This window comes from Chlamydotis macqueenii, chromosome 1 (assembly GCF_036417535.1).
Source record: "Chlamydotis macqueenii isolate bChlMac1 chromosome 1, bChlMac1.mat, whole genome shotgun sequence".
Classification (NCBI taxonomy): Eukaryota; Metazoa; Chordata; class Aves; order Otidiformes; family Otididae; genus Chlamydotis; species Chlamydotis macqueenii.
In genome coordinates, this window is record NC_141556.1 from 196,077,872 (window position 1) to 196,090,606 (window position 12,735).

Sequence of the window (12,735 nt, forward strand, 5' to 3'; positions counted from 1 at the left end):
GATGAACGCGAGAAAGCTTTCTTAATTCCTATCAGGGTGAGAACTTTCAACCCAGATGTCCATCTCTCTGTCCAACTAGCTGGAGGTTGTAAGCGAACAGAGGTAAAACCTGATGATCCCATACAGGAAATGCCATACCTATGCTAACAGTGATCTAAAGGCAGAAAGACACTGTCAAATGGAAAAATGAAAGAAGGGAACTCAAATTCAGTATGGAGCTGGAAGGAATGAAGTGTTTGTAGCACTGAGCCCTTTGTGTAACTCAGACTCCAGACGTGCAGGTATCACCTCCCTGCGTTTCCTTTTTCTCAACTGCAATGCTGTCAAAGTAGGACACATCAGATGCACTGCTGCCACGTTCAGACAGTTCCTACCTTAACACAACTGTTCAGCCTGTGAGGGGGAAATGCCACCTCCTGTTTCCCCCAGTTTTAAAATAACACCACTCAGCAACAATAAGAGTTGTCAGACAGTATCTCACAGATTTGCACAGTAACTTACTCTGGTCTGCCATAATAAGAATGACAAAACAATTCAACATTTTGCAACTCAGTCTTTTAGACCTCCTTGTGGGTTACGTGAACTCCCAAAATCACCCTTTGAATTTCTCCATCTTGATTTGTCCCCTGTGGAAGAAAAAGGTACGTAAAATGAGAGTAGTGTGCATGGCCTTCCATGAGCTCAGACTCCAGGCTTACTGAAAATGTTTAACTTAAATATTGTCCAAATGTTACATATCCAAAATATATTTTCCACACAGGACTCTCCTCTTGACTGGCTAGCTGAGATGAAGTTTTCTTAATGAAGATGTTGATTACTGTTGTTCTTCTACTGCCAGCAAATGAGGACTCCTATGCCTCTGAGATGGAGTTGTTTCATTTAAGAGGGTTTAAAATGTTAAAAAATACAGTAAGAAATAATCCTGGTTGTTGAGCAACGTCCTAAGTTGTTTTTTTTTTTTTTTTTCACATCTGTGGTATGTGTTTTCAGATATAGTTTGTCGAGTTAAAAAAAAAAATTCCACCAGTTTGAAATAACATTGTGACTTTTATGTATATTTATAAAGAAATTATTTCATAAAGTAACTTTTGTATCTTCCCTCTTTGTAGATACAAAAAAAGAGAAACTCAGACTCTGCTGAAGCCAACAGCAAAACTCTGATTGGCACGCACAGCAACGGGTGCTCTCCTGCAATCTATATCATAAAACCATAATTGGCCATCTCCATTAGGACTCCATTAGGACTGAAGCAAGAGGAATGTTGTAGGTCAGGACGAAGGTGTATTTGCAGCCTGCATAGTTTCTGCACACATTAATAGTCCTTCATGAGTATTATGTTCACATTTTTTCAGAATGTATTTGTGGTATTTTATTTGCTAAAGCCTGGTCGGGTAGTCGCCACTGTCTGAGACAGAAAATTGTGACAGTCCCTGGCCTGATCGACAAAACTGAATGGTGGCTGCGCTCGCTCAGGGTGCTCAATAAGCCATACCTGGCTCTCTATCTGTCTTAGTTAGGATATCAGGAATTAGAGAGGAGAAAAACCTATTTGGGAAGGATGAGAAATGCTGAAAACACACAGCAGCAGACCTGTACAGTTTGCTTAATTCGCCTCTTTTTCTGTCCCAGCAGGAGAGGAAGCTGAGTTTACAGAACGGCAACTGCCTAGCAGCAGGGAACTTGCTTAGCCCAGTCCTGACTCATGCTGCTGGTCTTTCTTGGGGTCAGGAGCTCTGCTTTTGCTTACTCACCGCAGCAGCAGTCAAAGAAAATCAAACCTGGCGCGTTAGGCAAGACCCAGTGTTATGCCTGGCAGCTGTCATAACGTTTGACTTTCAGGGACAAATCAACAGCCTCAGTAGGTATTTTGTGGTGGCAAAAAGAAGGGAAGCAAAGGGTGCCCTAAGCAGGAGCAGAGCTGAAGCCCACCTCCAAGCCTGTGGGACCCTTCCCAGTGCCTCCGAGGTGCCTCAGCTGCATCCCCGCTGCAGGAGCTGCCAAAGCTGCCCCTGTGCTCCTCCAGCCCCTCAGGCGCTGCTGGTCCAGGGTGGGCTGGGTGTTGAGTACCACGCTGTGCGCTGGCCTCCAGCCTCAAGCTTCCCTGCCTACCTACAATGAGCCCATTTCACACAGGCAGGCTCCAAGAGCAGCAGCGTTGCCCACCTCAGTGCTGTGTGCCTGGGCTCACAGCTACTGCCTCCCCACGAGCTGCAATGTGGGGTGAGCGAGATTCTGTAGCACTGAAGCAATAAACGTCACTTGAAGGGAAATTATATTTTTATCTTTTCCTTGTACTTTGCTATTCAGCTACCTTTTCATGCAATTCAGACAGGTCAGTCCAAAAATTTGCAGTTCAAAAACTCGAGTAAAACCAAGGCATGTGGGAAAATGGGAAGAATTCCCCTAAAATTCTCCTGGTACAGTTTACACAGTAAGTACAGATGCTTTTTCAACTGCTTCTCCTCAAATACGTGTTGTCATGAACACAAATTAAAACTAAGCCTGCTAGTTGCAGATTGATTAACATTCAAAATGAATGCTTTTTTTTCTTCCAGAGAAAGGATTTTGCTGCTGAAGGTCACTTTGCTCTGGAGGAGCCAGGAAGAATGCACTCTGCTGCACCACGCTCTGCAGTGAGGGCAGAGATTTAGTCCTGTCAAGTGAGCACTTCTAGCAGAACTCCACCTTTTGATATGCTTAAATTACTGGGTAGGATGCTCTAATCTAATACTTTAAAGCAGGGACAAGGAAGAAGATGAGGGTTCAATAATTGCATCTCGTGGTATGAAAGGGACTTGGCTTATTGAAGCCCCTTTATTTTTTATAAAGGAGACAGGGCATGTTTGCAGCATCTGAAAAACGGGAAACATGCATACAGTTCAAGAGGGATAGCAAGAAACCGGAGAAAGTCTAAAATGGAGAGTTACCGAGATAGTGACAATAAACAATCTGCAAGGGCAGACAAGCATCCTACAGCTACCTGAAGTACAGGGATGATGAGACCTGAGCAGAAAATAAATCAAGGAGAAGTCAAGGAACTTCCAAGACTGCATAAATAAAATAGCTACTTAGTGAGCTGAAGTAGAAGGGTCCAAATGGAAGACGCACTGCTGTTTGGACCCTTCCACTTCAGCTCACTAAGTAGCTATTCATCTTACTGGTTGCTCTTTTAAATCAATTTTCCAATGACTTAGAGACTTCAGGAGCAAGCAAGCTGTCTTTTATGTCTTGCAAGAGTTTTGGTGCTGAGTGCTCAGCTCTAAAAAGATTAGGAAAAACCTTAAAGCCAAAACTTTGAAAGGGCAATAATTCTTTCCAGTGTTTCTTTATTTCAATGTCACATTTTGGGGTGAATTTTTTAGATTTATTTTGTTTATCTTCAGAAATTGAATGTTCTGCTATGTTTTCATTAAGCATAGAGTGTTTTTTCATGTTTTTATTAAGCATATAGTCAAATACAGGTTGTATGGTTGCAACTTTAAACAGCTGCCTCCCAAAATTACAGTATGTATTCAGGTATTGGCTCATCAACTACTGTTCCAGTTCCCTTGCAATGATTTGGTTTGTGCAACCATATACTCCTGTATAACTCATTAGTCACAAAGTGGAAACTACTTGTGTGTTTTCACATTTTTTTGGAGACGCCCCCATCCACGTCTTACCAGAACCAATGACTAGTGCAACACTTCAAAGTAGAATGGAGCAGGCAACTGCATGTAGTTCTTTGTGATCTTCAAAGCAATTCAGGGCCAAGTTCTGCTCAAAATCTCATTTAAGATTGCTATCAAAACAAATGTTCCCCATGGGAGATCAGGGGGCCTTCAGCTCTGTCGCTACACAAAGAGCCATAGCCTATTTAGGCAGGGTGAAAATCCACTATTTTTGACGTGAGGCATTTTGGTGGCTGTGCTGTGAGTTTGCCTCCCAAGAACAACTGCAGGTGAGCTGCTAAAATACTGCCAGTGCAGCCAAGCTGTATAGAAGACACTGAGCCAATCTCAATCTTGGAGCTTCATTTATCCTGCTGTTACCTCAGCTGAGTGAATTTGTATTTCCACCAGTTTAAATGTCAGACTCTTGGCCCAGGCTTTCTTTGGATGTTGGGGAAAGGGAAGAAGAAAGTTCTTGTGCATCTCAACAGGAGCTGTTCTGTTTGGATGAGCAACATCTTTGCCTGCGTCACAGAGAACACATGCCTTTTAGTCAGGGCAGAAACAGCAGCGCGAAGTTTCATGAGCACGAGCAGCAACATAAAGTTCAATGGATGAAGAACTGCCTACTTTTACAGGAGGTGAATGGAGGGGTAGCAAGTACTACAAGATCAAAGTAAGGTGTCCTCATGAGGAAACAATACCAGAAACCGCAAGTTTTCAGCTAAGGTCTAATGGTAGTTTTGGTGTTTGCTTTGGGCAGGAGGATTGATTTAAGAAAAGTGAATTCTTTGTCTGGATTTTCTATAAAACACAACAGGTGACAAGCTCTGTGCTTCTGATATTTCCCAGCATCATAAGAAACACCTCAGAGAAGGAACAGGTGAAAGCAGAAGCATTTTGCTTCCAGCTCAACAGCCAGTTACCACCTCAAGTGATAAGACACTGGTATACTTGATGGTCAGTGTTTGGAGACATTACAAAGGGACGCTTTCTGACCCTCGGGGAGGCAGAAGCAAGTCAAAGTTACAGCTTTTTTCCTTAACCTCACATCTCTTGCCTTCCTCCTAGAACCACACTGCAATGGATTTCTGTTTGTAAAGGCCCTAATTTAGGAATTAGCCTTATGACATGATTAAAGCCCTGTCCACCCTAATTACCTGCAGAAACAAATTTTCCATTTGAGAGTGGGAAAGAGAAGAGGCAGAGACAGTTCATGGAAAGCTGCTGTTTGGCTGGTTTTTACTGAAAAGAGGAAAAAACTCGTTGATCTGAGGACTTGACTGATAGCTTGAAAAAATAACAGACATAATTTTTCTCATTTATCCTAATCAAATCTTAACCCTAGGAGAAACCCTCATTTTTAAAACTGGATCTTAATTCTGAAATCCAGGGAGATTCTGCTGAGATAGAGCTCAGGGACTAATGCCAGCACTGAAATTGCTTTGGTCCTGCCCACAACTGCCTCTGCTTGAGTGCATGGAGACTGGGAGAGCTGGTCCTTGGTTCCTCTGAAGCAGAGGGCCACCACATCCCTCCTGCACCAGCCCGTACACCAGCACACCAGGAGGGGTGAGTCAAGGGCAGGGAGAGTGCCCCGTGGGGCACTGTGCACCCTGCCTGCTGTCACTCAGAGACAAGCAGCAGGTCCCAGGGACAGCAGTGGCAGAAGAAGCCTGAAGTCACCAAGATGTCCTGCTTCAGATATTTGATTTTCCATTCAGGTCAATCTAGAATTAACCATATCTTATCTTCCTGTTATTTTCACCCTATGTGAAGTTCACAATGTTGTCCTCACCCTATGTATTTATTTCTACAGCAGGCTATAGCTCCAGTAATACATCCTAATTGGCTGTTGGAGACCAAGCAGTGAATGAGCATGACCCTAGCAAGAGGAACACCTCTACAAAAACCATTGATTCATGTCTGCAATGAGCAGCACTGTGGAAGAAAGGAAAACTTAAGGCTGTCCTACCTTCTCTCACTATTAAGTCTGATTCCTTAGTTGCATCAGTTATACTGATCATGCAGGTTTTCCGTTTCCTCCAAGCCAGGGCTTAGCTCTAAACCCATTTGTGGGAATATAAATTAAGAACAAGTTGCCCATACCTTCAGTAGCTGCCTGTGGCCAGCTGAGGATTTTGCAAAGAAGGTGCATAGACAGCTCCTGACGCCAGGCATGACCCCTGCTCAGCAGACACCTTTGCTGTCACCACCACAGCCCAGCACACACCTCGGCAGACCAGGCTCTGCAGCACCCACTCATGTCAGCTGCGAGGTTGTTACAGACCTCAGGATATGGAGGAAGGGCCCCCTAACCCCAGCAAGGCAGGTCTGCTTGCAAACCAAACCCTTTTCTGTGGTCTGAATCTTCTTAGTGTCACCTGAATTACGGATGTAACCCTTGAGATGGATCATTCATTGAAGGTGTGCAATGCATGGTCTTCTAAAGTTGCTACAAAGCACCAGTTACTTCAGCTACAACTCATGATAGCTGGAAAGTGAAGGAGAGCAGGTGCACTTGGGGGAAAAGGGGCAGCACACAGGTAAAGCAGCGAGAAGGAACAGAAATATTTGTATTTCTGTGTTATGTATGTCTCTGTCTCTGCCTCCAGCCTGTGCTAATTTTCCCCTGGCAAACCCAGCACCTGTTTATTCCCAGTTCCAGGACTGGAAATAAACTGGTTTACTGTACTCTCAAGCCTATTGTTAATCTAGGGGGGTTTTTTTGTTGTTTGTTTGGTTTTTTTTTTAACGTCTCAGCCACCAGGTTTATATAGCAAAGTGAGTTACTGACAACTGAAACAAAAACTTTGCCTGTTTTCCATGCTGATACTGCTGCAGGGCAGTGGGGATACTCTTGGGATGGAGTTTCCTACCTTAATCTAACCAAGCAAGCCTGTTTGTCTTAAAGAGAAGAAAGGCTATGAGATGTTTCTAGCCATCCTTGGGAGAAGGTGCAGTGTACCTTTGTGCACATGTACCAGTAGGAAAAAAGTCAGGAGGCAAACACCAGTCTGCTCAGAACAGCCTTCTGGCACACACCAGCAGTGCAGTTTTCAGACAGATAATAAGGCCATAAAAAGAGAAACATTAATTAAGTGCATGGAATATGGGCCGAGGTGGGAGAGATAAGAGGTGCAAGTTCTACTGAAGCCAAGTATGAATTCCTTCCTGCGGTCCTGGAACGAGGAAGGTGGTCTCTTCCTGAGGGAACTCCTTGTGCAGCACAGTAAACCAAGAGACAGCATCTTCCTTTCTACACCGAGCAGCAGCCTGGCAAGCACACTGTTATGGAAGCTGAAACAAGCAGGAGACATTCTGCTTGGAAAAGAGCAGGCTGATCTGAAGAAACAGAAATTGTCAATGGTCATGGTAGTGTGTAAGAACATCCTCTTAGAAGAGCATGCAAGGAGTTCATTGTGCATGAACTTCACAGACATTGAAAAAAGCTTTTGCTAGGATGGCAGATAATATCACTTGGAATATAAGGGGACATTACAGAACCCCAGAAAGATAGTTAAAAGTATGGAAATCTCTTAAGAGGGACCTTAGCATGAGCAAGTTTGCATTAGCTCTCCTTCAAACCCACCTGAGATAACGGGTAATAACATGGAGTTTTCTTTTCCTTCACTGTTTCTTCCAGTTTCTTTTACTGGATAAAGACTGGCTTGATTAGAAATGAGAGTACATTGGACCCCATCACAACAATGACAAAATACAGGTTTTGTTGACAGTATCTGCCTCAACAACCAAATACTTCAAATTGATATTAGGAAGTCTAAGGTGATAAGAAGAAGTAGTTAAAAAAAAAAAAGGTTGGAAGAGGGTTTTGTTTTGGGTTTTTTTTCCAATTAAAAGGAAAGGAGCTAATCCTTTCCACTGAAGGCTGGTGAGGTGGACTGGTGCCAGTGAGGAAAATATCCCTACTGGAACTGAGGACGTGTATGTGATTTTCATTCCTCAAATAATAGTTCGGGTCTTACAACAAATGTGATTGACAACCAAACTTTGCATCTTCAACACACATGTCAAATCCTTATTATTAAATGAGTTGCAAACATGAAGTAATACAAAGCAGCTGATTGAGAGATTTCAAGTTAATAAGGTGATGTCTACGATGGACTTTAGATATTAATGGATCTCAATGGATAATAAACAAGGGCTTACACAGAACATGCTGGGGATGGATATGCCACAGCTGAATAAACTGGCGTTATATACGGAATAACCTTCTAATGATCCTATTAGGAACACAGGGGAGATAAAGACTGAAGAGGAAGATACAAGCACTGATTCCATCTGGAGTCAAACCAAAAAATGTCTTAAGGATGAAAATGCACGGAGGATCATTATCAGGAAATCATCTGCTTCTCTGGAATGTAAGATAGGATACACAGTCTTACCATGCAAGTTCTTTGTGAAGGTTTGTGAAACTAACTACAGTCCATGAACAAAAAATACTGATGGTGGCAGGGAGAAGAGAAAAGAAAAAAAAACAAGGTCCTAACTGAGAATTTACTGCCATGCTTGCCAAAAGATAAGAGGTCCGGAAAAAGAAAATTGGCTTAACCAAAAAAAAGACAAAGGTACATAATTTGGCTGTAACAAAGTCAATGTGTGTAGGACATTCATAACAAGTATAAAAATTCCTAAAAAAAACCAACAGAAATTATATTACATAAGAAATAGAAATAAGTATGCATTCAAGAGTGCAGCTATGAAGGAATATGAGGAAATATTCCTTTTCAATGTTTACATCTACTCTCTCAACAAGGGTAGAAATAATAATTTTAACTAAAGCTACATTTAGTGGGGGAAGGTTGTCAATGAACTGAATGAGTTACAACATTGCAGAAATGCTCTTTTCACCTAGACTTACTGCCTCCAACAGTAAGATATACATAAATCCAGGCCCTCTGGACATGGAAAAAAAAACCTCTACAGGGCATATTTTGCATATCACCATAATTTGATGGTCTGTGATTTCTCAAGAAAACAGAAATGTGAGAAACATGTTGACAGTTCAGTCTAATTCCACAATTCTTTTGACTATGTTGTAGTTGCTACTTGTGAGTATTGCACATAAAAATATCTTCCTTTGACCTAAGAAAAAAATATATTTTTTTTGCTATGCAGTGAAACCCCTCTGAATCACTAAGCAATATGGAGCTAAAATTCACTTTATACATTGCTCTCCATGACAAGGTATTTGTGAGCACGTGTTCAAAAGACAGATGCAGGTTTAATAAAGCCAGTATGACTTGAGGATCATTTAGAATAATAGAAACATAAAATAGTTAGGCTTGGAAGGGACCTTTAGAGGCTATCTAGTCCAACCCCCCTGCAAGGAGCAGGGACATCTCCAACCAGATCAGGTTGCTCAGAGCCCCGTCCAACCTGGCCTTGAATGTTTCCAGGGATGGGGCATCCACCACCTCTCTGGGCAACATGTGCCAGTCTTCCACCACCCTTATCATAAAAAATTTTTTCCGTATGTCCAGTCTGAATCTGCTTCCTTCTATTTTAAAACCATTACCCCTTATCCTATCACAACAGGCCCCGCTAAAGAGTTTCTCCCCATCTTTCTTGTAGGCCCCCTTTAGGCACCGGAAGACCGCTATAAGGTCTCCCCGGAGCCTCCTTTTCTCCAAGCTGAACAGCCCCAATGCTCTCAGACTGTAAGATTTGAAAAGATCTCTCCTATGATAACAACATATGATACAACTTCTTAAGGCATAAATAATGTTGTAGCCTTCCATGTGAAAGCTACAGTAAGACATGGCCATCCTACGGACTATACCAGTTACACTGAGCACAACACCAACATCTTTGTAACGCATGTGATCTTTCCTTCTAACCCAGGATCACATGGTGACTTTCCTACCCTGGGGTTCAGACCAGAATAACTCTGAAAAATTATACAAAAAAGTTGAACTTCAGAAATAATGAATGAAAAATAAGAGTCTTTTCCAGTATCATCAAGTAGAAGAAAATGCACACAAGCTATTAAAGATATATAGCCATTGGGGAAGAAGGCAGTAAGATTGGGTTTTATAAACTCCTTTGCAAGTGGAACTTGATTATTCTTCTCATTTTAAATTTCCTGAATATCAAGAAACATTTTCTGCTTTCAAACATCATGCAACTGAGCTGACAAGACACCTTGCGCAGTAAAATTGCTTTGTTTGTAATCACTAATTGTCTTTCTTATCCTTGATGGATAAATATTATAAATCCTAAATTTAAGATGCTAATTAGCCATGCCCTGCTCACTTCACAATGACAAGCTGTTCATCAACAAACTCTAGGGCAAGCTGTTCCAGCTTCTTGACAAAAGGAGATGGAGTTACATTACTGGTACTTATTTAGGGGCCAGATGGCAAAACCACCTTATGTGTTATGGTAAGGTGAAAGGTAACACCAAGGCAGGAGAGGACTGACCTCTGAGCAACCCATGGGGAGCTCTAACAGTTTAAGAACAGAGATAAAAGTCTGGAAAACAGCAGTCTTCTGGTTTCTGTTCTCAGATCAGTAAATTATATGCCGTGTGGAAAAAAAATATGGAGGACGATGTTGTTGGTTACTTCTTCCTCCAGATTGCCTACCTACCAATATGGCTGCCTACACAGACACAGCTACACAAGCAGGTGCTGAGTTTCCAAGATTTCATCAACATTTCAAAGAACCCAGAGCCTCACATTTCTGCAAGACAAACTGCAGTTGTATCTCTGTCTCCGTATTTGCTAATGTACCTCACAGTAACCTTGTAAGAATTCACTAGCTGGGACAGGAGTTCACACAAAAAGGTATTCGGCATGGCTCACAGCCCATCTACTTCTACTCCTATAATGACAGGTAACAAACCTGGACCTTATATTCTCATCTTTACTTGATACAAGAGTATGCAGAGCAGAGCATAAGCTAAGAAGATGATGCAAAGGACTCTGAAAGACACGCTGCAGATGTATCTGCTCTTACCTCCTGCCATATTCTGCCTTCAAAGAAGCTTAAGAGATTGCCTTGGAGGCAGTCTCTTCAGCTTCCTCCTATCTGTATGTTTATTAAACACACATTCCTCTTTTTCCAGGGAGACAATAGCAATGCTTGACTTTTTACACCAGAGTGTCCCATCTCCAGCCTACACCTTACATCCAGTCATTTACGAAAGACGTCATTTTTCCTTCCAGTTGGCAGGCAGTTTAAGTTCTGCACTGATTAGAGACAATTTAAGACAGTTTTCCTCTGATTTTTCTCTTTCCACTCTCTGCACTGCCCAGCTCTGCTAGGTTTCACCCACCCCACTTAGGTCTGGGAGCGCTGCCTGAGACATTACCAGATGCAGCTCAAAGCCAGCCCATAGAAGAACATTGCTCTGGATCTCCATCACCTTTTTGCCCACGCTGCTTGCCCAGATAGATCTGCTTCAGGTGAAATGCTAATGCAATTCTTGCCAAAAATATATCCCCCTGATTTTTTCCAATTTAGCAAAAAGAAATAAAGATTGATGGTTTTGGTCTTCCTGGAATTTTCTCATACCTTTTCTAGGAATAAGAAAGGACATCTTTTTGCAATCCCATTATTACACATGTGCATGGTTATAAGAAAATGCTCTGAAGGGACATCAAGCAAATAATACCAATTTTCAAAATTCTATAGCAATGTATTTATACAAATTACAGAATTCTGTATGTATTTACACACCATTACAGAATATCAAGTAAATAACACCAATTGTTCTTTTGTTTTTTCCTCAGATTTTTCTTCAAGTGAATTTTAGTGCTCAAGAAAGGTGCCAGATGGGCAGCACTAGAAAATGAAGACTTCTGTTTGTCCACAGCACAGGAGGAGCAGCACTGCGAGCCTCCCTGCTTTGCCATGTCAGCTCTCTCCAGCCCTGTTTTAGCAGAACCACGTAAGGAATGGGAGGGCATCTGTACCCCTTCATGCCTTGGCAAAGGAGCTCAGCAGCACCCGGGTGACGATGGTTTTGTCCATCCCCCATCAGAAGACAAACAGAAATAACTCATTTTACACAGCTGACTGAGCAGAATCTGTTGTTCGCTACCCAAAACAGGCCGAATGTGACCCAGTGAACCTGCAGGGAGTGGCAAACTGCCAGCTCTTGGACCATCCAGTCTCGCAATAAAGCCTATGTTAAATTACATGTTTCTATATTTACATAAAGTCAGTATTTACACACCATTATGGGTTATTCGAGTAAATTGGTTACAGTTTATTTATATGGACTGCCATAAACTCATAACATTTTTCTTGGGTTTAATCCTTTCTTTAGAAAAATACAAAAAAATAAATTAAATGAAACATGTTAACTAGTAGTAATGATTTGCCTATGACTAAAAATCCAAGTCAATTTAACATTAAGACTCGAACCGTGGCCTACTACCGTGGCCTCAACTCATAATATTTTTAACCTTTGCGATTAATTTCCAGGTGTATGTCAAATTTACTGAAAAAGAGTTGTAACCTCCCTTCCTTGCAGTAGGATTGGTCGGTTTAACACTGAGCAACAATCCCTAATCCTCCCCAGAAGCTCACCATCTTCTCCTACGGTCCAGCACAGCTTTGCACCGCCCGGACAAACTATTCAGCTCCCGGTTGACCGGCAGCAGCCAAACTGCCGGCAGGTCTCAGCAGCTCCGAAGGGTTAAAATCTGGGCTGCAGTCAAAGGCTGTAAATTCCCAGGCACTAACAGTCCCTAGACAAGTATGTCTAACTGTATCCTACAAATCAATTAACATAATTTACGTATCTTTATAATTCATAAACAATTATCATAAAATGCCACATTTTATTTAAGATTACTGATATCACCAGCTGGGACGTGGCCCCTCCTACCTGCTCCAGTACAGAAAGGTCACATTCGTTCAGGACACCAAGCCAGAGGTTATTCCAGAACAGAATTACGTTTCCAATAATATATATCGCATGGACAAGAGTGCCCTAGAGCAAAAATGACTTAATTACGAATAGGCTACAAACTTATGAATAGCTCCTCCAAAGCAAGTCTGCGCTTAGCCTCCGTGCCTCTGCAGACAGCCAGGGGCGTCAGGAGCAGCCACG